Source organism: Leptodactylus fuscus, chromosome 5 (assembly GCF_031893055.1).
Source record: "Leptodactylus fuscus isolate aLepFus1 chromosome 5, aLepFus1.hap2, whole genome shotgun sequence".
Classification (NCBI taxonomy): Eukaryota; Metazoa; Chordata; class Amphibia; order Anura; family Leptodactylidae; genus Leptodactylus; species Leptodactylus fuscus.
This window is the reverse complement of record NC_134269.1, coordinates 111190501-111216276: the sequence shown is the minus strand read 5'-3', so window position 1 is coordinate 111216276 and position 25776 is coordinate 111190501. Positions and strand designations below refer to the sequence as shown.

Here is a 25776-nt window from a genome sequence, read left to right as displayed (position 1 = left end):
AGATAGATAGATAATAGCCCTTAGATACATAGACAGACATAAGATGATAGACACAGATAGACAATAGTCCTTAGATAGATAGACAGATATAGACAAACTTCAGATAATAGACACAGATAGCCAGACATAAGCTGATACACAGAGAGCTATAGTGTAGATTGCTGCACATGCCATCCTGCACTTCTTTCCCTAATTAAATAAGCAGGATCTCTTTATTGTCTTTGTGCTGAGTTTCACCCCTGATAGTGAGAGTGGGGTGGTGACGTCACAGTGGGTGTGCCAGGAGATGGAGAAGGTGATGCTTGGTACTGTGTGAGCACAGATAGATGTGCATGCTGCTGAGGAGACATGCCTGGTGCAGCGGACACACACTCCTCAGTCCGGCTCTGCACCACTATTTAGGCTGCTGTGAGAGCACAAAGTGTGTTCTCTCATTAAGTCACAGCATGGGAATGGGAGGCCACTCCAAGGACTAATTGTCCAGCAGCAGCCCTGCCAAGGATGCCAGGAGCAAACAAGCATCAAAGTTCCAGGAGCTGCTACTCTCATATCTGAATAGCAAGTGGCAGAATTCACTATTCTTCTGCATTGCATTTCTTAATTAGCAGGAGCTGAATCAGCCCCAGAGGGGAAACCCTTAAGAGAAATGAGGAACAGAATAGAACAAAAGCTTTGGATCTTGTCTTAGAAAATGACATTAAAGCCAACCCAATTCTACATTCCTGATCAGAGCAATGGTAACTGGTGTATAAGGAAAAGAATCCCCTCACACTGAGAGGACAAACTGGATGACATGCACTGAAAGTACAGGGGCCAATTCCAAGTTCTGTCCTATGTCCCAGTGCGAACTGTGATGCTGGATGGAGGGGAGGACTGTGTATGAGACATGTGTGCGCAGCATCACCTGCACCAGGTAAGCAGCACATGTATGATAATGGCAGACAACACATATACTCTGTATATCTCTAGAATCATGTCTATGCAGGAAACTGGGATTTTTAATATACAGATCATTTGCAAACCAAATCTAGGAGACTAGTGGCTTTTGAACTGTGAACTATGTGAGCACCACATTGCCTTTCTCCTGCACTCTTAATGAAATATTACAATATATGATATCACAGTATAATATGTGAATAAAATTATTGGTTGGTGCTGCAATGTTTGTGATCTGATGCATAATTCTATTAATAAATAGACTAAGATAGAGAGTGATAAAACTAGAGAGCAATGGCTAGGTAGATATTACATTGATGTGGAAAACATTAGTAGATAGATGGATAGAGTAATTAGATAGCTAGATAGATAGGGTGAATGCAGGGCTGAATTAGCCATTTAAATGCCATTAGGGGACTGTTGGTAGCCATCAAGCTTCAGCTGCAGTCCCATGTAAAGCCACAGATAAAACAAGATGATAAGGAGATGTCCTGTGGCAAATTCCACTCACATACATAGCTCTGCTGTATTTATATATGTATACATGGCCACATTGCAAAGACACAAACCACATCATCTGCAAAAAGGATTCTGTTACCTTAACAATGTAGACATTTGATGTACCTGAAAGTAGTAATTCACCTAAAGTTAAGGCACTGCCTCACTGATTATAAGAGAAAAGAGGCCAGTTCTGCTTCCAGTAATGAGGCAGGAATTAGCATTAAGTAGTAGAAGTCACTGTGCAGTAGTTATGCAATCTTCAGACTCACTAATAAAGGGATCTGCTGATCTGTAGCTTGGAAATCTGAAGGGGACAACCACAAAGCTGGCCACACAAGTGACAATTTTTTTTTCACTAGAACCTTACCTTATTTCTGTTCAGTTGGTATGTTTAATCTTCTCCCTAAAATCTACAACAAATGTGTGCTGTAAATTATCATATATGACATTATAGTGTCACTAAATAATTACCATATTAGGATTTTTCAGACTGAACTCTCTCATATTTGTAATGTACAGAAGCACTAAGAGCTTCAGGTGCCTTCATTAAATGGATGCCTGTAGTGGTATCTGTCACACATAGGAATCCATGTGAAAAAAACAAAGCATAGGACACAGTTAACATTTTTTATACAGAATGTTTATGTATGAAACAGCTAAAGATACAATCACATCTACGTCAGAGTCCACCTAGCACAAAATCCCTTTAGAATTCTGGATGAAAAAGTCCTGCAAGCATGACTTTTCCTCTGGAGATGTCAGGAAGAAAAAAAAAGAATACCAGCCAACCCCATTATAGAGAATGGGGCCCCTCAGAAAGTGTCAGATTAGACAGATGTGTCTTTATTGTTAATCTGTTTGTCTGATCCTGTGAGGAAACAGAAGAATGCACCAAATGACCCAAAGGTGAATGCACCCTAAGTCACAGCGATTTTATACAGTTAAAAATGGAACTTCTGAACAGAAGCCATAAAAACACTATTAATATCTGTTAGTATAAGGGCATCCTGTGGGTCACTATATCATATGTGCCATGAGGTCTCCAGATGCATAAGTAATTTGTACAGGGGGAACACCATGTGAAATGGGGACATACTGATAACATTTTAATAAATATTTAATAATTTTTCAGAACATTTGGCATTATATCACATTTATATTTTATTTTTCTAACACAGTCTAACAGGTATCATATGCAAAATCATGAAATCTAGACATGCTTGAAAGCTATTGTGATAGCTTTGCATAATACTGTCATTCACAGGAAAGGTATCTGCAGGGTTTGTTAGTTAATTGAGAATGACTGGGTCATGAGACTAATACATCATGTTTAAGTCAAGGGAAGCGCTCAGTTAAGTCAAAATGCTACTGTGTATGTAGACTGTAGTAGTGTGACCACAGCTGAATGAATTGCAGACGCTGTGTCCCAAGAGGAAAGCATTGCTGTCACCAGTTCCCATGGGGGACTTCATGCAGAGACAAAGAGGTAACAGAGGATCAGCACTCTATGAAATGACAGTCCCTGAAGGGGAAACATGTGGTCACAATTAGACATGTTCTTTGCCTTGGGCTTTCTTTAAAGGGTAATTACATATAGATGTAAGTGAAATTTTTAACACCATGAAGAACTAATTCATTCCGTAGAATAGTCACATTTTGTAACCTCCTTTGAGGCAGTGAGCTACATCAGAAAGTCTCAATTGTGTGCATGTAATGCTGATGCAGTATTGTATACCGAGTTATTAGCATGAAATATATTATGCACATGGTGTATTATTCTCTTCAAGTATTAAAGCATTTTGTCCCCTCCATCAGGTCTGATATGGTTTATTACATATTTCCTAGAGCTAGAGATTCCATTAAGTGGTACAAGGTCTAAAGCAACAATATTTATTGCTTGTAAGAATGAATTACAAAATATGAATTATATGTTGTAGATTATGTTTTCTAAAATGACAGCTGGATACGATCCCTTGGGTATGCCATATTTTCTCTAAATTAAAAAAAAACAAAAAAAAAACAAAAAAAAAACATTGTGCAAGCAAGTAAGTATTCCTAAATCTGCAATGGCACTGCCTTATTCTCTAAAATTGCAACAAATATTGAGAAGTTGTGGTTTGCCTTGTACTGGTGAAATAGCTTATCTATTATACTTTTTTTTGCAGATTTGATAGTGTGTGTAATAAATGGCATAGTACACATTAGATTTTGTTAATATGCCACCATGTGCATGCTTGTACGTGTGTTTATCTCTAGGCTCTATAGGGTAAACCCAATCTAGTTCAAATAATTTAATAGTAGGGCATTCAAATAAACACTATCCTCCAAATAGATAAGAGATGTCATATAATCACAACTTATCACGTATCTACTGTGGAGACCTCCACCTTGTATGAAAATAAGGGTCTATGGAACTGCCAAAGATAGTACAATACAAAGCTCAGCTAATAGACTTTTTAATGAAACTCCAGTTTTCCATTAGGTACACAATTTTAAAATGCAACAGATTTATTGAAATGACTGATGCTGGCTGACAAAACTGCCGTATCTGTAGACTGTTTAGAGGGATACATCAAGCCCTGTGCGACAGAATTCTAACATCAAAAAGTTGCAAATGAAGGGGACTTGAAACTTTTTAAAGCTAAATTGCTGAAGAATTTTGGAACTTCTTCATTTTTACACCACTCCCTGCACTTTTGAAAAGTGGTTGGGAAAGTGGTATGGTAAATTGTTGCAATTTCCAGTAGAGGAAAGCGGAGTATTATCTCAGACTTCGACTTAAAGATGCTCCAAATTTAAGTCTTTAAAAACTTCTGAACAAATTATACAACTGTAGCCTCCAGCAAGACTGACTTTAAAAATTATCTTTATAATACACTCCCCTAAATTTATACCTATTATGCTGGGGCTATGGAGCTATTTTGGCACCAAAGTGCAGACTGCACTAGCAGTGCAGACTCATGATAATTCTACTATATTACTGCAAGGTCCACTTTAAACATAGGGTTGTGGGAGGCCCCATGGGACGGTCCCAGGGCTGCATCTGCCATGATGCTTAAGCAGCAGATTTCTTAATATTTATTGGGTTTATCCAGAGGCTTTGTTCAGACTAAACACATGGTAGAAATGAAAATGCTATTATTATACTCTAGATTCTCTTCAGACTCCTGAGTAGAATGAACCAGAGGCTCAGGGTAAGTGATTAAACAGAACAAATATGTTACTCACCTACCCTGGGCTCCAGCGCTGGTCTTCAAGCCTCTTCCTGACTCATCATGACATCAGAATGAAGTCAGAGAGCTGAGGCCTGGTATTGGGCCTTGGTGGTCACGTGGGTCATGCTAGCTTCATGATGTATGATAATAACTTGTGTGTGGTGTAACCCAAAAATTTAGTGTTCAATTGAAACTGAAATCTTTGGTAGATTTTAGGGGCCATTATGAAACGTTATACTGTGTGGAGGTGCCAATATAGGATTCTATACTGTGTGTATGGGCTACTGTGAGACACTGTATTGCCTGGAGGGACCACTATGGGACATTAACAGTGGGGGCAGTTGGAGAGGGACATGAATCTGTAAGGACAACCAAGTTAGGGACATGAAACTGTGGGGGCAACCAGGTGGGGGAAATTATAGTATAGATGCACCAGGACAGGGACATTATACAGTGAGTGCAACTGGAGGGAGAGATTACAAAATAATGTCTGAGGGATCTGAGAATAATATCTGCCCCCTGAGGGGGCAGTTTAAACTGTTATGCAAATTCTGGGGAATTATACTGTTTGAGGGCCAGTGATGGGAATTTATGTCAGGGTCATAAGTAACTGAAGTGAACCTCCTTTGGCAAGTACTAAATTATTCGACCTGTCTATGTACCAGTCACAAGTTTGGCCAAAAAAGTATGTTTTCCATGAAACTGAAAAGCACGTTCACCTGAAGGCTTGTGCTTAAGTGCTTGAAATCAGAATTTTGGACCAATGTAAATGGTCAAGGTGATAGCTATATACATATTTCTTCTTAAAAAGATTCATTGTAAAGGCAAATATAGAAAACGTCTGCTCTAAAAACTTAGTCTTCAGAATTGCTTTGTGTCTTAATGCAGTGGCAAAAACCATAAGCCTCTATGGTGTCTTGAGGATCATCCCTGGGAAACCAATACTCAGTTACATGTGGTGCACAGAAGAGGTTTATTAGAGTCACCAGCTTTAGAACTTGCCTATCAACAGTTCTTTAGAGGCCAAATAAATTCTTCACTGAGTAATAGCAACAGACACGTCAGAACATCAACTGCTTAGAGACCTCCATGGTAGAATTTCTGCAACAAACTGCTACTAAAGTAAATACATTTTAAAAAGTCTTGCTGGACCAAAGTTTTCTTGAAGTGGATTATATCCAAACTCAAAAACTCCCCCTGACTGGTAAGCTGACTGTGACTTCTGACTGTGACCTCTGGTATGTTTGAGTAGTCAAGCTCTGTGATTACCAGAGTTAGTGCAGGCCTGGGGTGCCTCATGGCCACCAGTAGAATTCATTCTGGGACTCCACTATGCAGCTAAATGCAACAAACTTCATTCCTGCACACACTGTTATGCCCCATAGTGGCCATTGCACTCAGTATTACGCCACATAGTGGTTCACCAATGAACAATTATTATACTCTGGGGTCTTTTCAGACACCAGAGTATAATAATCAGAGACCCAGGGGAGGATACAAACATAAAAAACACTATTACTTACCTCTTCAATGATGGACCAGACGCCACTTAGGATGGGCCTGTGTCGTGATGCATTATGAACAGGAGAGGTAAGTAACTATGTTTATGTTCCCTCACCTCTCCTAGCCCTCCGATCATTATATTTGGGGGTCTGAAAAGATGCGACCTCGCTTACCGATCCCTGTTCCTGATCACAGCCGCCTCTGCAAAAGGGGAAGCGCCAGCAGCCATAAGTAGGAGCGAGGATCGGTAAGTAAATAGGGCCCGTTACCTGCTGGAGTTACTCAGCAGGTCAGGTCAGGAGTTCTATGACCCACAATGGTCATAGAAATAACTTGAATCTGACAAAAGTAGTTTGCCAAACTACACGTTGACAAGCCACAAAGCTTCTGGGAGAATGTCCTATGGACAGATGAGACAAAAATCAAACTTTTTGGCATGGCACATCAGCTCTATATTCACAGACGGAAAAATGAAGCATGTCTTGAAAAGGACACTGTCCCTACTGTGAAACATGGAAGAGGCTCTGTTATGTTCTGGGGCTTGAATCTGTGCAGGGTACAATGAAATCTCAAGACTATCAAGGGATCCTAGAGAGAAATGTACTGCCCAGTGTCAGATAGCTTGGTCTCTCTCACAGATTATGGGTCTTGCAACAGGATATTGACCCAAGAATGGCTAAGAGGAAAACATCGGACTATTCTGAAGTGACCTTCTATGTGCCCTGACCTAAATCCTATTGAGCATGTTTGGAAGGAGCTGAAACACACCATCTGGAAAAGACACCCTTCAAACCCTAAGATAACTGGAGCAGTTTGCTCATGACAAGTGGGCCAAAATACGTGTTGAGAGGTGCAGAAGTCTCATTGACAGTTACAGGAATCGTTCAATTGCAGTGATTTGCCTCAAAAGGTTGTACAACAAAATATTAAGTTAAGAGAACCATCATTTCTGTCCAGGCCTGTTTCATGAGTTTTATTTTATTTATTTTTTATTTTGTTAAAGCATGTTTGAAAAGCAATGTCTGACTTTCATGTGTTCATTTTCATAGAATTTTTACTTTTATTACTTTTGTCAGATTCAAGTTATTTCTGTGACCATTGTAGGTTTTTCCTTCATTAAAGGACCCTACTAATAATAATTGTGTACCCAACTATTCTGTCCACATGTGTACATGTTTGTTTATTTTTGTAACAGAAGAAAAAGTACTGAATGCAAAACTTTTTCTTCTATCAGAAAACGACATGTTTTTATGACATTGGGGTGAATGTAGACAGACCCCGGCAGGGGTAACTCCATCTGCATCTGTTATTTAATGTCTCTTGCTTTCACCCTGAAACGGATGACAGCAACAAACATTAACAATGGTAAGTAGAAGAATAGAACAGCACTCCATAAGTAATAGTGTCAGTTGGGAGACATGTATTATAGTGGGTCACCACTTGATTAAATGTTTACTATTTCACAATACTTTTGCTTATTGTGAAGACTTGGGTATTAACCCTTCATAAGGCTTAAAAAAATAAAAATTGTCACAGTGATATTAACATAGTATAACAGTGAATGAGCAAAACACACACACAATAAAAACAACACAGGAAAAACAGACACTGGGCACAAATAAACTATTTGTATAATAAGACTAACATGCTAAGGTGAAAAATGACATGTGGAAGTACCCCAATATACTTAACAAGCCAAAATATACACCCACATATACACACATACATATATGCACACACCTTTTTTGGTATGTACAAATGTAGTCATTGCCAACTAGTCTGCTGGCACTCTATTTCCCTTTAGTAGCACGCCAGCAGCACCAGTCATCCCCTCCCCCCCCCCCTTCAGGTGCTGGCTCATTAATTAGAAGCACTGAGAATGAGGGAGTCAGAGGAGAGTGATATTCCTTGATCTCATGTCTCATATATGTGTCATAAGGTCCATCGTCCCAGCTTCATAAATATCATGCTGGCGTTCCATGTGTTTGTGTGAACGGATGGTCATTTAAGTAGTGGGGCTGCCCCTGACAGTTCATCCTCAAAGAGCATCATCACTGTGCGCACCTTTGATGTGTATCGATGACGAGACAGCCTAAGCTGAAAGCCGGGGACAGGTACCAAGAGTACAAAAATGGTGTCAGTACATTGCACATTCATGAATTCATCTGCAAAGTCCTTATAGACTTTACACATATGAAAAGGATCACTAAATGGGAACGAGATAGATACATGATCTTGGAGGTTCATAAATAGAGGGATTTAGAGATTACATAAAATTATAATAATAAATAATAATAAATTTTATTTATATAGCGCCAACATATTCCGCAGCGCTGTACAATTTGTAGGGGCACAGTTATTACACTGAATTGGAGGTGCTTAGATAAAGTGACCAAAAGTTTTACAAAAGGAATGAACACACTAGGAACCTGTCAAGTTGTCCCAAAAATCAATAGAGGGCACCAATTTTAACCCAGATTAATGGACAAAAGCCATAAACAACAAAGTAGCCCCATGATACATCCCATATAATGAAGAGATACAGTAATAGAGAAGATTTTGTACCCTACTAATAAACTCTCAGGCACAATCTGTGTAGACAAAACTGCCAAAACTTAATTTCACCTTTAGTAGTGACATTTCCTGGATGGTAATGGTGATTGAAATACCAGATGGTCCACCCTAAAAGTACTAACAGGACATGATGAAGTAGGAAATAAGGCATAGCTTATAGCCACCTAATCAGATAGAGATGTATCATGAGACCTTCCTCAAAATCTCATTAAATAAAAAAAAGAAACAGTACTCAAGCAATGTATCCATGAGGCTTCCTTGCTTAACTGGATATTTTCTATACCTTCAACCCCCCTTCCCTCAATGATGTTCTTAACAGATTCAAAGATAGCAAAACTGAATACAGATGTATCTCCTGAGTACTGTTGACATGTCTTGAAATGGACTTGGCCCTTTCATGTCCTATGTCATAGATGTGTTCCAAATACTTCATCTAAATTCTTTAACAGTCTTGACTACATAGTATAGACATAGTATAGTGCAAAGGTCCTGAATGTCTAGAAGATTTGTACAGTGTGGATGTTTTATTGTTTTTGTGATCAGAAGCTTTACAGCAGCCACACTTACATTTACCAATACTTCTATTCTCTAACTAACTGGATTTTATAGGGGTAGAGAAAATAGTTGTGCACAATTTTTTATCCAATATTTCTTTCCCAGCTATAGGTTATAGCAGAGTAGAGGGGAATAGCTCTTTTAAGATCAGGATCTACAAACAATAGAATGCAATATTCCTGTGCTTGTTCATCATATGTGTCTATCAATCTGATTATATTATCTGATTCCATTTTTTGAGTGAATTACCTTTTTTTATAATCCACACATCTGCAGGCTTCTGTTGGAATTTCTGTATAAGCTTATCAGCTTCATTTCAATATAATTTCTTCATAGAACAATTCCTGTGTACCCACTGGTACTAACCATTTGGGATTCCCCTACAGAGTGGAGCACTAGATAACTCAACAACAGGAAATTTGATTTTTTTTGCTAATTTCATATTTTAAATATACATCCAAAAATTCCCCAAACTGAATTTCTGTACCTCCCAAACCACAAATATATCATTGATATAATGGCATCAAAGAGCAGTAATGTCTCGTCCAGGTCACATTCGATTCCATGAATTCCATAAGATCCTCCCACCAGCCTAGTAGTATATTAACATGTGGGTATTCCAAAAAAGAAAAAGATGTGGATTGTGACTTACCGCTACAGGCGATTTAGTTGAGGTGCTGGACCTTGCCTCTGGACAATGGAGGACACACAGCCATGCAGGATATGAAGAAAAAGAAGTATGGTCCGCAACACTCCAATATTCAATAAAACTTCATATTTTAATTCATCTTCTTAAAAACGATAGACATGATACGGACAATGTGGCAGCAAGAAAACATATAGGTGCAATAAAAAACGCTAACGCGTTTCGAGGTAAACTGACCTCTTAATCATAGCTATGATTAAGAGGTCAGTTTACCTCGAAACGCATTAGCGTTTTTTATTGCACCTATATGTTTTCTTGCTGCCACATTGTCCGTATCATGTCTATCGTTTTTAAGAAGATGAATTAAAATATGAAGTTTTATTGAATATTGGAGTGTTGCGGACCATTAACATGTGGGGACACCTGGGCTCCCCATAACTGTGCCCCTGAGCTGATGGAAGAAAACCCATCAAATACATAGTAATTATGGGTGAAGACAAATTCAAGCAGATCTACAACAAATTGATTGTGCCAAGTCCTATTTTTGTTTCTTCCGTCACCAATTGCATAACCAACAGAGAACAATCAGTTTCCAGGGATTCCCAGATCTGTAGTAGATATTCTCACTCCTGGGGTGATGGTAATCTTCAACCCCTTAGCAATAATCTTATTCTTAATATAATTATTTAATGACTGTAATTCCCACCAAGACTTTAAGTGTACTTCATAAGTCATATGGTCCTTAGGGCCACCTTTTATAGTTGGAGTTACTTAATCCGCGAGGGAGTGTGGCCAGTCCCTCTCGGAACGTGCACCCATTGAATGTGTTACTTGAGTATACTGCCTGATATCTATCCATTAACAATGGCTGTGTGGTTTCCATTGTGTAACATAGCAGAGCAGTTTGATGACATTGAGTAATGCCCTTTGCCAAATCAACTGATTTTCTTGGTCATGTTCATTTTTACATAACCTGCCTACATCATATGTATATATATATATATATATATATATATATATATATATATATATATATATAGTGTATATTAGGAATATTATTTATACAGCATGTCTCAATTGTCTCTGTCACACATAGCCCACTCTTTTCACTTTACATTTTCACACCAGCATTACTTTGTGTCTCCAGTTCATGCCAAGTAATATAATAATTTGCTAAGTGAAAGATGAAGCCATTGTGCCTCTTCCTCCAGCATTATGTAAGTGCACACCATGGTTCCTGTCATGATAAGCAATTAGGAAATGGTTGAAAATACCAATGAATGAAATCCTCATTCTGAAAGGCTTCATTGTGAATCTGCTTAGCTGTGACATCCTACTCAGAACATGGTGACAGTAAAAGCTAGATATTTTAACTTTGTAATGTATGTTTGTCAAGAAGGGACAATACAGTGCAAAGGACTCAAGGTGTAAATTTTGTGCAAACAATGGAGTCAAATTTGCAAGGTATCAAAAAATTGTCTTAAATGTATGATATATATGAAATGTATACTATTTCTGAATTAATTCATGTTTCCTAAAATAGACTTTACTGATTGCTAGGAGCGTAAGGTAAGAAAGTGTAGACGTTGTCCTCTTGCAACCTGAGCACTGCTCAAAATGACATGTGATAGTTGGAGGTCCATTATTATTTTTTCATTTGGGCATAAGAGCTTCAAGTATTTCTCTGCTATCATTTGTATGGTAAGATTTAACCCTTTTTCACCCTATATTGCAACATTGACCTACCCAGTATAGATATACATTGAGTTATCTTACTGCCATTGAAATGAATGATACTATCAGAAACAGCATACTGAATCTCAGCAAGACTCACTGTTTCTCTAAATTGTATGTTACAGAAACAGCGTAGCTTACTGTCCTACTCATATTTACTTCCATTAGAGTTATGGTAAGAGAACAAAACTTTAAGTTTAAAAAAAGAAGCTTACTCTTTTCCCACAAAAAATGCTTCATTATTGAAAAAGAAGAACTAACAAAATTCTTATTTCCATTGTAATAACCAATGTTATAACTTTTTGATTATTTTTATCCTGTTTGGTGATTGCTGTAACAAAAAGAGAAAATTAATTCCAGGCTCTAAAAATATATGTTATTAAAAGTATATGAACCCCAATTTAAAAAATCCCCCGTTCAGTTCTCTCAACTACAAAATAAAGAAGACATGGCTCACAAAATACAGGGACACAAAAATTATTTCATTCTGCAAACCTAGTAAAAAAAAAAAAAATGGAAACAATATAAATTTACTACCTATATTGACCTGTGGAATTATTTGCAAGTATACTGCATTTTGAATATTGTAACAAAAAAAAACTATTACAGAACTGCTTTTCTACTTCCCACATGTGCAACAAATAATTGAAACATCATTTTAATTAGTGAATATGACTCAACTAATAGATTCTAGACATTTGCAGTGGCAGTGAACGTGTCTATGCTGTATGCGGGAAAAAAATGGTGAAGCACACAACACTACAGGCTCCTTATACTGCATTGTATTTCCTATTGCTGAGGATTCATACTGCTCCATCAATTCACAGTCTCAGAGCTGATTGTTGTCAGAACACTTGGGAAAGAGACAACTGAAATAAGGATAATTGGGTTGTGCAGATGCATAAAACTAGATTGCATAGAATACAGCTTAGAATAGACATCTCTAAATAGTCAATATAATAGAGTGAGGGTAAGATCAATAGTAGGGCCAATAAGGTAAATGACTAGTAATGGTGTCATGGCTATTCTAAATATTTAAATCTTGAAAGTGTTAAAGCAAACATGCCATTTTGGTATACAGTATTTCTACTTTAGTTACTATAGTAACTGGTATTTGCAGTTGCCAAAAATATATATATATTTCTATATATAATCGCTAATACATATATGTTGATTATTCTGTGATTATGTTCCATAGGCTATTTTCTAGCACTAAAAATAAAAACTGAAATTTTAAAATTGTAATAGTTGCAGGGCAAAAACTTTTGCTACAAAGCAAGGCAGAGGTAGTAAAAATAGACCCTTTCCCCAACAGAGTCTGGAAAAACAAGTTAATGTTGAAGGAATATTGCATAGAACAGAAAAATAGAAAACAGTGTCAAAAAAGATGAATTTTACATAAAATATATTTTACGTGAACGTTGACAGCTCTTTTTTTGCTGTAAAAACCACCTCTTAACTCCTTCCTGTCACAGTCATTTACTGGTTTTACTTACTCAAATGCCAAAAACCATAACGTTTTAATTTCTTTCCTTTACAGAGCCATTTGGGGGCTTGTTTTTTGTGGAACAAGTTGTATTTTCTAATGGTACCAGTTAACTTTACATAAAGTATTGCAAAATGGTAAAAAGAATACTATATATATATTAGCCTCTGCCCGCAACTTCGTCTGCATCTGAATTCTACATTGAGATTTTTTATTCTCTACAGCTGCGTGTGAATTCTACATTGAGATTTTTTTTATTCTCTACGACATGCTTAAATACAGGATATATACTTAAAATTATCTATATTTTAATTATTCAGACATTTTCAAGAATGCTGATACCAATTATGTTTGCCTTTTTAAAATTATTTTCATATGCAAAATGTGGATTTTTATTCTTTTATTGCTTTATTATATTTTTAAAAACTTTATTTTCATTTCTAGCTGATCACACTGACTGCTTGATCATTTATACAATACCCGCGACTTCGTCCGTGAATCCCCCTTCCTTGCGTGAACCATGTGCAGCGCGGCCCGTTGGACCCCACATCCCTTTTCTCCCTATCCCGCCCCCGAACCGGGTCCTATCGCGGGTGTTAACCCCTGAGATGCTGGTGGTCAAACATGACCGCCGGCATCTCAGGGGTTTCGGTATATTATAGTGCCGTTCGGCACCCCCCGCAACGGTTTCGGGGGGTGCCGGGGTTGGTAATGGGCAACCTGGGGTCTGATCAGTGACCCTGGGTCTGCCCCATGCCGTCCCCTCCACGTACCTGGTTGATCCTGCTAAAAAGGAAGTTGTCAGCCCCGTGCGTCTACACAGGCTGACAGCTTCCTCTACACTGCAATACACGTGTAACATGTGTATTGCAGCTTACATCTAGTGAAGCAGAGATCAGCAGATCACTGCTTCAATCCCCCATGTGGACAGAAAAAAAAGTTATAAAATAGTAAAAATAAAAAAGTTTAAATAAGTTTAAAATAAATTAGAAATAAATAAAGCCCCAAAAATCCCATTTTCCCATATAAAATGTTTTATTATGTAAAATAAAGAAAAATAAAAAAAAAACATTTGGTATTACCACGTCCGTAATAACCTGAACAGTAAAATTAAAACATTATTTAACCTGAACGGTGAACATCATAAAAAAAAAACTGCACAAAATAATGATTATTCACCACCTTTCCCTTACAAAATGTTCTATAAAATGTAATCAAATGGTCAGATGAAAACCCAAATTGTACCAATAAAAAGAAGAGGTCATCCCGTAAAAAATAAGCACTCAAACAGCTCTGTCTACCTAAAAATAAAAATGTTATGCCTTTCAGAAGATGGCGATGCAAAAATAATTGATTTTTTCCCTAAATTGAATTTTATTCTGCACAAATAGCAACACATTAAAAAATAATATAAATGAGGTTACGCCGTAATCATACCGACCCGCAGAATAAAGGTAACATGTTACTTATGCTGTACGCTGCACGGGGAAAAAAATAAATGCTAAAAAGCAATGCTAGTATTGATGTTTCCCACCCAGAAAGAGTTAATAAAATGTAGTCAATAAGTTACAGGCACTCCAAAATGGTGGCATTGAAAAGTATATCTAATACCGCAAACACCAAGCCCTCATATGGCCACATTGCCAGAAAATTAAAAATAAAAATCTAGCTTGTACAATGTGAAGACAAAAACCCCAAAAGTTGCCATAGGACATAAGTGGCTGCGACTGGAAGGAAATGTATATGCTGTGCGAGCGTCCCCCAGAATGCTCCTCTTCCCCATCCGTGTCATAGGAGCTAGTGAGAAAATAGAATGGGATTTGGTGTACCCAATTTACTCCGCACAGCTTACATATTCACTTCGGGGTTACTAATGCTCACTACATCATTTAATAAATTCTTTGAGGGCTGCGGTTTTCAAAACGGGGTCACTTTCTAGAGGTTTCCACTGTTTTGACACCTCAAGGGCTTTGTAAATGCGACATGGTTCCTGAAACTGATCGCAGCCAGATCTGCCCTCTAAAAGCTCCTTGGCGCGCCTTCCCTTCTGCGTCTCGCTGTGCATCCATATATTAGTTTACACCCACAAGTGGGGTACTATGGTAGTCGGGAGAACTTGCATAACAAATTTTGGGATGCATTTTCTCCTTTAACCCCTTGTGAATGTGCAAATTCTAGGGCTAAACCAAAATATCAGTAAAATAAAATCAAATGTGTAAATTTCACCTCCATTTTGTCTTAATTCCTGTTAAGCACTTATAGGGTTAAAATACTAGGTACATATGTTGTGTTGGCTTATTTAATGGGTGCAGTTTTGAAAATGGGGTATTTATGGGGAGTTTTAATACAAGGGTCTTTTAAAACCCCTTCATAACTGGATTAGTCCCTTAAAAAATGGGTCTTGGAAATTTCTTGAAAATTTTGAATATTGTTGTTTCACTTGTAAACCTTCTAATGTCCATAAAAAAAATAAAAGGGTGACTAATGTTTGATGGCGACATAAAGCAGAGATCTGGGACATGAGATTTATGGTATAATTTTGGCGGTCTGATTATCTGTATGCATTGCACATAATTTCAAACTTTATAAAATGCAGATTTTTCAAAACTTCCACCAAATTTCCTATTTTTTCATAATTAAACACAAAACATATCAACCAAAATTTATTACTAACATGAAGTATAATGTGTTACGAAAAAACAATCTCAAAATCACTTTGGTAAGTTAAAGCATTCCAAAGTTATTGCCACATAAAGTGACACATGTCAGTTTTGAAAAATCGAGCTTGGTCAGGAAGTCAAAAAGTGCCATCGGCGGGAAGGGGTTAAAGCAGTTAGCTGTTTTTATCAAACTCTTTAGTCCACCTAATACCTAATAACTCCATTACCCTCATTGCTTGTCAAATCATTGGATATTTGCTGAAGGCAAGGATCTGAAATTATGTAGCTTAACATTTCTGATCCTCGTTCTCAAAGTCAGTGGTATCTAGAATTTACTTATACCAATCATTCTTCTAGTTAGTGCTGAAGGCAGATGGGGCTTCAAAGCTTAATCTTAACAGAGAAAGAGATTCAGAGCCTTGCCATATTTCAGCATGGAGTATATATGAAAATGTTTGGGGGAACCAAAAGGTGGAGGTTGCTCGGTGGTCCTGGCTTTTGGTCACCTTTTGCCTTGCTTAACCAGTTCTGGACAGTCCATAGATTATATACATCTGGACAGTCCACTCTTAACTCTGCATGGACATATATGGTCAGACCACACCTGGAATACTGTGTACAGTTCTGGGCGCCTCAATTGAAGAAAGACATCGATATATTGGAGCAAGTCCAGAGAAGAGCAACCAAAATGGTGGAAGGTCTGCAAACCATGTCCTATGAGGAGCAGCTAAAAGAACTGGGATTGTTTAGTTTGCAGAAGAGAAGGCTGAGGGGAGATTTAATAGCAGTCTACAAATATCTGAAAGGTAGTCACAGTGCAGAGGGATCTACCCTATTCTCATTAGCACAAGGAAGTACAAGAAGCAATGGGATGAAACTAAAGGGAAAGAGATACAGATTAGACATTAGGAAAAACTTTCTGACAGTGAGGGTAGTGAGAGAGTGGAATAGGCTGCCACGGGAGGTGGTGGGCGCTCCATCAATGGAAATCTTCAAGCGGAATCTGGATAAACATATAGCTGGGATGATTTAGGAAAACCTGCACTCGCAGGGGGTTGGACCCGATGGCCATTGAGGTCCCTTCCAACTCTACCATAAGAAGAATATATATAAGCATCTATTCAGTGTAAAGCAGCATGAAATTTTGAAGCTGCAGAACCGGGGGCCAGCTGTTACTACCACTGGACCTCCGTTAGAGAAGGCTGGGATGCTTTATTACTTTCCCGGTTTCTGATCACTGCATATACAACACTCAATAAGGATGTGCTAATTTGTGGGAAGGTATACACCTTGTCAGATTACACGCAGGCGCTGGTAAACCAGGGATTAACAAAACTGTTTGGAAAATGTCTTAATAAATCAGCCCCCCACACACACACACACACACACACACACACACACACCTCCAAAAAAAAAAAAAAACTTAGCAAAAACATGTTTCTGTATATTTCCCATAGGACAAATTTATAGAAATAAAATATTACATTACAATTCATTCTTCAAAATTCTGTGCTGATTAACATCTCTAAATTCCAATAGTTTATCTTAAATTACTTATATCTTTATATATATTATACTATCTAGATTTAGATTTAGATATTTAGATTTTTATGCCACTCAATGTGTTGGATACATTGCTGACCCACCCACAGCACAAACCAGCCAGAAACAGATGTTTTTGTCACATCTTTCAGACAACTGTGTGCAAATAAACAGCCATGACTGTCTGCAGCACAAGAAACTCTGCACTGTGCCATTCACTTTGCAGTGATGGAATTTGGTGAAATCCCTTCCACTACGTGGCCACTGCACTTCCCAATAGGTTAGCAGTAGACAATTTTGTGAATCCACAGCCCGGCTTCTTAAAAATTAGCTTTTAATCCATAAATATTAAAAAGATTTTTCACATAGTGCAAAAAGACAGGAAAAACATAAACAGTGCAAAAAAGATTTAAAAGACGCAACCAACGCGTTTCGGGACCTTTAGATCCCTTAGTCCTGGCATGGTCTAAGAAAAATGCCATTTTTCTTAGACCATGCCAGGACTAAGGGATCTAAAGGTCCCGAAACGCGTTGGTTGCGTCTTTTAAATCTTTTTTGCACTGTTTATGTTTTTCCTGTCTTTTTGCACTATGTGAAAAATCTTTTTAATATTTATGGATTAAAAGCTAATTTTTAAGAAGCCGGGCTGTGGATTCGCACCTTTTTTCTTCAATTTACTTAACTGCTTCGATAGTCCCGAAGCGTGGATCGCACACCCCGAAGACCTCTTGACATATGGTGAGTGGCAATTGGATTTTTTCTATTTTTTAGACAATTTTGCCTTGGCTAACCCACTTTCAATACACAAGATGTGTCCCCAGCATTCAATGATTTTCTGGTTTGTGGAATATTGTATGTCTCAGTTGAAGAGTAATTTTTTTTTTCCTTTTTTATTCTAACCAATGCTACTATACTTTAAATCACTGTCTTTTTGGCTGCTGACAGCAGACTGTTCTGTATTATGCAAAGCACAAGAATCTATTAAATATCTGCAGACTATTCCATATTGCTTTATACCAATTACTATGAGGGAGCTTGCTTTCCAGTGCTGAAATGTCTGTGAATCCAAAGGGAACTTCAAACAGCAGACACTGCCTTTGTTTTAACTGGGATCCTTTATGTTGTCATTTCTCTATATTCAGTGCCATTTTTTGCTGTATATTTACATTAGGATAATCCTCCAATTGATTCCTGAAGCTGAGTCTTCCAGTTAAAGGATAGAATGCATGTGAGATACTAATTACAAGAATACCAATAAGGTAAGGCAGCTAAAAGAGAATAGCAATTCCAGATCCAGAAACTGACAATAAATCCCCGGGATGACAGAGGCTCAGCATAAAACAACCTTTTCTTTTTTTTTCATATTTCGAAGTGATCTTGAATTAATTGCGCTGTTTAGTTGAACTTTGCTTCCCTTGGTATCCTAGGAGAAAAGTCCTGGCAGACTGGGAATTTCATCTTGCTCAGATACCTAATTTGCTGGCAGCTGATTTTAACTCTGTGCAGGCTGATCAGCAGGTTCTTACATGCTAAATAAATACAAGAAAGAAGGTCACTGTCCACTGTGACAGGAGGTGAAATCCTGGAGAAATACTCAGTGTTTGATGTTAGCTTTGAAAAGCAATCCCAATTACTAGAAATGTAAAAGTAAATTATCCACTATGTGGCGAAAACACTGTAGAAAACAATGCAATAGAAGGCTTCAAATATATAGTGATAGATAGATAGATAGATAGATAGATAGATAGATAGATAGGACACAGACAGACAGACAGATAGATAGATAGATAGATAGATAGATAGATAGCTTAGAGTTAATATCTGATCCACAGCTTCTACTATGACATATTTATTTCAGATTTATTAAAGATGACCTGTTAGGTCTCCTGACATTTCTATTCCCTTCCCTCAGTGCAAACTTTCATTTTTTGCCTTTGTTTTAGTTCTTCTCTTCCTTCCATAAACCATAACATTTAGATTTTTCCATTCACAATACCTTATAAGGGTTTGTTTTTTTTCTGCAGGAAAAATTGTACTTCTTATTGGCCCATTTAATATCCAATACAATGGGCCAATGGACCAGTGAAAAATTCTGAATGGGGTCAAATTAGGAAAAAACTGAGTTGTGCCATATTCTTTTTGTTTTTACTATAAAAATGACAGGTTACATTTATTCTGAGAGTCGCCAGCATGTAACCAGCTGCAATATACAGCATTAGTGTAGGGGTTGGGATTTACACAATACTGAACAGTAGAGATGAACGAACAGTAAAATGTTCGAGGTTCAATATTCGTTTCGAGTAGCCCCTCAATATTCGACTGCTCAAATCGAATCCTATTATAGTCTATGGGGGGAAAATTCTTGTTTCAGGGGTAGGCAACATTCGATCAAATTATACTTACCAAGTCCATGAGTGAGGGTCAGGCTGGATCCTCCAAGAAGTCTTCTCCATGCAGCGTCCCCGCGGCATCTTCCGGCTCTGAATTGACTCTGCCAGGCATCGGGCCTGGGCAAAGCCGACTGCGCATGCCCGCACTACAAGCAGACATGCGCAGTCGGCTCTGCCCAGGCCCGATGCCTGGCAGAGTGAATGAAGAGCCGGAAGACGCCGCGGGGAAGCTGCACGGAGAAGACTTCTAAAGGTAGGAGAAGAACCAGCATTGATTGGCCGACTGTATAGCTTTTGGCCAATTAATGCTGGTTCTGCATCGAACTTTTACATTCGAATAGCGAGTGGTACTCGATCGAGTACGAGTATTTCGAATACCATAGTATTCGATCGAATACCTACTCGATCGAGTACTACTCGCTCATCTCTACTGAACAGCACAAAGTCGTTGGTGCTCCAGATTGTGAACATGCAGTAGATGGATTTCTTCATGTAGGTTTGGCATGGGTTTCAAAGGTTTCACCTGCAGTGAAAAACGCGTTTTTTGGTGCGTTTTTTTACATGTGTAAAAATTGTCATTGAAGTCAATGGGAGTCTGATTTTTACACGTGTATTCTTTACATGTGTATTATGCAAAAATGAGCGTGCGTATACTCCGTGTGCACGGGCCCTAACATTGCAAGGGCAATGGCTGTTTTCAAGATGGCTTAAACACTGACATCTAAGTGGTTAACAGCGCATTCATTGCTGGTACTGTTCACAGTTGTTATCAGTGCCTACCTGCTGCTCCTGAGCCCCCTTCATATTCCACTTTGACATTATGACGTGCATGTAGGTCAAATGACAGGAATGGGCTGTTTTAGTAAAAATATTTAGTCCATCTGAAATAACAATCCTACTTCATCATTTCTTAGAACTTTGTATTGTGCCATTCTTCTGTTATTCCTTTTAGAAATCTATGAATACATTGGCAACTCTGTGTTACCAGTAGATGGGGAGAGTCCCAAACATCTGACACTGCCCTAACAGTAGGATTGTGTAGGGACACACTTCTTTGATAAGGGGAATTGTAACACCAAGTTGTCAATGTATTCAAAATACTCTAGAGGAAATAAGAGGAATATTTGAACCCAGAAAAATAATATAAAAAAAAAAACTTTCAGAATTTTTATTGCATGAAACACACAATTGGTTATTGAAAGACATGTTGAGAGAGGTGACTGGTCCTTTTTAAGGTTAGGTGGTCTATGTAATCTCCATAGGAGACTCCATCAGACTCCACCCTGATGCAATTTACATACTAAAGGTAGGTGTGGAATAGCCTTTCTAAAGGCTGTGCAAGGATGTGATTAGTTAAAAATGACTTTTCCCAATGATAGAACCCCTTTAAATACCCGACATCTGCCATACTATTATGGCAGATGTTAGGAAAGGATTAATAATATAAGGCTATTTTTTTTTATTCACACTGGCAAATTGGCCATATTCCCATAGAAACCAATCACAGTGCCACAGAGCGGTGTTAAAAAGCTATGGGCAACAAAGCCTGTTTTGGTAGCCCCTACTTTAGAGACCCCCTGCTTGAGCAGCCTATGCTTACTCAGGAATGACCAATCTGCTCATGGTTTAATCTAATTTACAGTATGAGGTATGTAGAATAGTCTGTGAACCTTATCAACACCCTGGGACATGTGGGTCAAACAGACCCATTGAGCAGTTCACAAATCTATGATTTACTTAAAATGACATGGGATGTGGAAGGCATGGAGTCATACCTCCCAATAGGGTCAACCTGAACAAATTTGTATTATTATTCTCAAACGTGTAATAGGTTAATTTCCAGCAAAAAAGGGAGACCTTCCAGCCCTCAGAGGCAAAAGTAATGGAGATGCATTGGTCACAGAATAAGATTTCTGAAATATCGCTTCCTGACTGAGAAAAGAGACAGTATGGTGTATTATTTTACCTTATAGCAAGCTGGCTGATTCAGTTGCTATACATTGAAGATTTATGGTGCTATATAATGCTTGATCTTTCCTACATTTGCTACAGGTCTGATCATATAGCCGAGCCCGTCATAAGTCGTATTAAGCTGCTGCCTTTGATACAATGTTTAATTATGATTTTGGTCACATCTAGTTTTGTATTGTTAGAGTATTGTACCTTTCCTATTAACTACAGTAGTGTATTAAATAGAACCGCTAAGATCAACCTTTATGACACCCTTTCTACTATATTTAGACTAACCGTGACCCAGAGCGAGACTTAGAATGTCTATGGATTTCTCTCTGGGTCAGTCTGTTATTGATTATCCATGTACTTCTGTAACTTGTGGGATTTGACTTGCAATAATACTGAAAATAAGTGTTCTATAGTTGCTGATGTGCAACTGTGTTGGAAGGTTTACAAATTTGCCTTTTATTCCTAGTTTTATTTACTTTATCATTTGTTGATTTTTTGGCACAAACTGTAACATATCAATGATGCTAATAAACATTTTTGTTTTAATGTTAGTCCTTTATTTTAATTTTTTTTTTTTTTTGGCCTTGTAAGCACGTAGGCTGCAAGCAATCTCTTTACTTTGATCCTGGTGTAACTACTGACATAGTCTCTGCAGAGGTTTGTGGCAGATCCCGATGTAACTACTGACATAGCCTCTGCAGGGGTTTGTGGCAGATTCCGGTGTAACTACTGACAGTTTCTGCAGGGGTTTGTGGCAGATCCCGGTGTAACTACTGACAGTCTCTGCAGGGGTTTGTGGCAGATCCCGGTGTAACTACTGACATAGTCTCTGCAGGGGTTTGTGGCAGATCCCGTTGTAACTACTGACAGTCTCTGCAGGGGTTTGTGGCAGATCCCGGTGTAACTACTGACATAGTCTCTGCAGGGGTTTGTGACAGATCTTGGTGTAACTACTGACATAGTCTCTGCAGAGGTTTGTGACAGATCTCAGTATAACTACTGACATAGCCTCTGCTTACTGTGTGATATCAATCTAGGGGGAGGTGCATGCTCTACAGGAGCACAGTGCCCACCCATACACAGTATGCTGTAGAAAAAGCCACAAACAGAGAAGCAGGAAGTATATGGAGCATATTAAATTTGGCACACCTTGCTAGACACTATTTTCTTTTTACTGGCTTGCAGCTAGCCTCAATCCACCCATCACCTAGGACACCTCAGTTCCTGCAATTTACTTTGCCTGGTTAACCCTTTCTATTGTTTGCACATAAGCATATTGCCATAACAAGTAAGGAAGAATCATTTTTTGTGTATGACTTCTGCCCTCACAACTGCCCAAATTGATTTTGAGCTGGTGAATGCTATGTAAAAGCAGTGTCAAACCTGCCAGTAAAATTCATACATTTCCTCATGAGAAAAATATCTGCAGTGTCTTAGCATTCACCTTTAATTCCTGCTCTATATCAATATAAGTGCTGTAGGTTGTTGAAATAATGTGATATAACAAGAACTGAAAACATCTATAAATTGATGTCTGGCAGAGAAGTTTGGTTAATTGACAAAGTTAAAGTAATTTCAACTTCTGACAGTCTGGGAATCAATGGCATTTTATTTCTTGTTTGATGGCTTAATTGTGTCTCCTGATAATTCATTCACTACCTTCATTCACTGTACACTTGTCCCTGTTACCTTCTCCTCCTTTCATTCAAACATTTCCAGCATGCTAATATTTCCTACAATGCTCATTCAGAGAACATTTCTTATTAAATTGGCACTTGGTTTAATTAAATGACAGAAGATCTAAATTGGGTAGGGAATAGTTAAAACCCATTGCACGAGCTATCAGTATTATATTCTCATTCAAAGTGCCAGGAATCGTTATTAGTAATATACTTATCACATCCATAGTCACACACATATGAATACATGAAGTAGATATCTGTTTTGTGTTTTTTCTTTAACATGATTATAATGAAGGAACAATATGTCATAATTCTTTTCCTTTAACTCCTCCTTACATTTCATCTTATTCTGTCTAATATATATATATATATATATATATATATATATATATATATATATATATATAAACCCTTACCAGCCATATTTTACACTTCTCTCTCTCACTGCTCTTACATCTGGCAGTCAAACAATGGGCTAAAGCATGAGCGTCCCTGTGTGCAGTATGGCCAAATGATTGTTAAACCCCATCCCTTAGCCATTCCTTAGCTAAAAAAAATAAAAAATGGAACAGATCAGCAAAAGCGTAAAACTACATTCACATGACAGTGAATAATGGCCATGTGATGATTTTTTTAAGGAACATCACACTTCAGCATTAGATTCAATGTCACTGAATGCGGGCTATTGACATGACCGTTATTTTGACAGTCATTTGTCACAGATCATCAAAATATAGGTCATGTCCTATTTTTGTCCGTTTTCACAGATCTCTCCATACACTGTAATACTTTGGGGATCCATGAAAATAGGTGTCCCTTGAGTGCAAGATAGCCATAAAAAATTGGACACTTTTCATGGCAGTTTTGCACCTCATTCATCTGAATGTAGATTTGTGTTCTCTGCAGGAAGTCCTCAAGATTGTTTAAAGCTAAGGCCCCACGTAGCAAGCCACATCAAAATGTGTTGCAGGAAAAAACGCAGAGGCAATGCAGAGGTTTCCTTTGCGGACTTTCCTCTTTCATTATACCTAGAAGGGCTAGATCACACAGGGCAAGAGGGGGCGGATTTTGGCGCAGAATCTTCCTCAAAATCCACCCCCTCACAATAAAGGTCTATATAGACCGCTAGTGTTCTTTTTTCCACTAGCGCTTTTTCCCGCTAGCAGAAAAAAGAAGCAATTCAGCCGCGGCGTCCGCCTCGCAACAGCACCCGTCAGTCTAGGCCCATTCATTTGGGCCTAATCCGGAGCGGAAAGCCGCGACAGGATGCCGTGCACTGCACTGGCATCCCGTCGTGGCAGCCGTGACGGAATGTGCAAACTCGGAATCCCCGTGTGAGCTAGGCCTAAGGAGACCATCGGCGTTTCCATAGGTATAATTAGCGTATTGTAATTTCCAAAGCAGCTATAGTTTTGGAAATTGCAGCGTGTCCGCTTTGCATATTTTTCTTTATTGTGTGAATGGGAATCTCTAGACTTCACTACACAAGGACTTTCCAATATCTCAGCATAGAGACTACTGAAGGGGTAGTAAAATAATATACACTAATATTTACCTTCCTTCATCTTCCCTTGCATGTTTGTTGCTCCATCACAGTCATCTTCTGTCCTCTTCTAGCCTACTGGGTTTCATGATGGACCCCAGAGGACCCTTAAAGAGACCCTGAAGAATAATAATAGCACTTCAAACCAAACTACTGGTTGGTAACCCTCATAAATATTTATGAAACAAGTCTTGGCTAGTTTTTATTGGAACTTCCTACGATCACAAAAGCAGGACTCCCATTTCCCAAACTGAATGGAGCACATAGGTCGCACTGCATTGTTTCTGGAAGAGTAAAAATAGTTATCATTTTTGAGGAGTACTTTTTGCCACAGGGGAATATGAACTTTGCAGTAATGGAAATAAATAATATATAGGCATAATATGCTAAGAGGTTGCTAGTTAAGCAGGGAACCTTTACTTTATCTGTCTTCCATGTATAAATAGCTAATTCAACGTGCTGTAAAAGTAACATTCCTTGTATTTTTTGGGTCAACATGATCATAGCAATACCAAATTTATATAGTGTTTGTTATGATTTTAAAAACTTTATAAAAATTTAAAACTTTGAAAAATAAAAAAATGTTTTTTAGTCCCCATACTTTGATACTTCTAACTTTTTATGATTCTTTGTAAGTGTGTAAGGCATCATTGTTTTTTCCACTAGATGTGGCTTTTTATTTAGACAATATTGGGGCATGTCAAATGTTTTTAACTATTTTTTTTTTAACGCTACATAGTATAAACGTACCATACAACATGTTAACATGGCATAAACGTTTTTATATTTTTATATTCGGGCAATTTGAGATGCAGGGATGGCTAATTTGTTTGTATTTGTTTACTTA

General features: G+C 38.1%; 1 protein-coding gene across 1 annotated transcript in view; it reads left to right on the top strand.

The window, feature by feature from the left end:
* The first annotated feature begins 351 nt into the window (after nt 1–351).
* The window catches only part of GRM3 (glutamate metabotropic receptor 3), a 180626-nt gene continuing 155201 nt past the window's right edge, over nt 352–25776 (top strand). Inside the window, exon 1 of the mRNA XM_075274034.1 lies at nt 352–913. The gene's annotated coding sequence lies outside the window, so the exon portion shown is untranslated. The remainder of the gene's footprint in view (nt 914–25776) is intronic.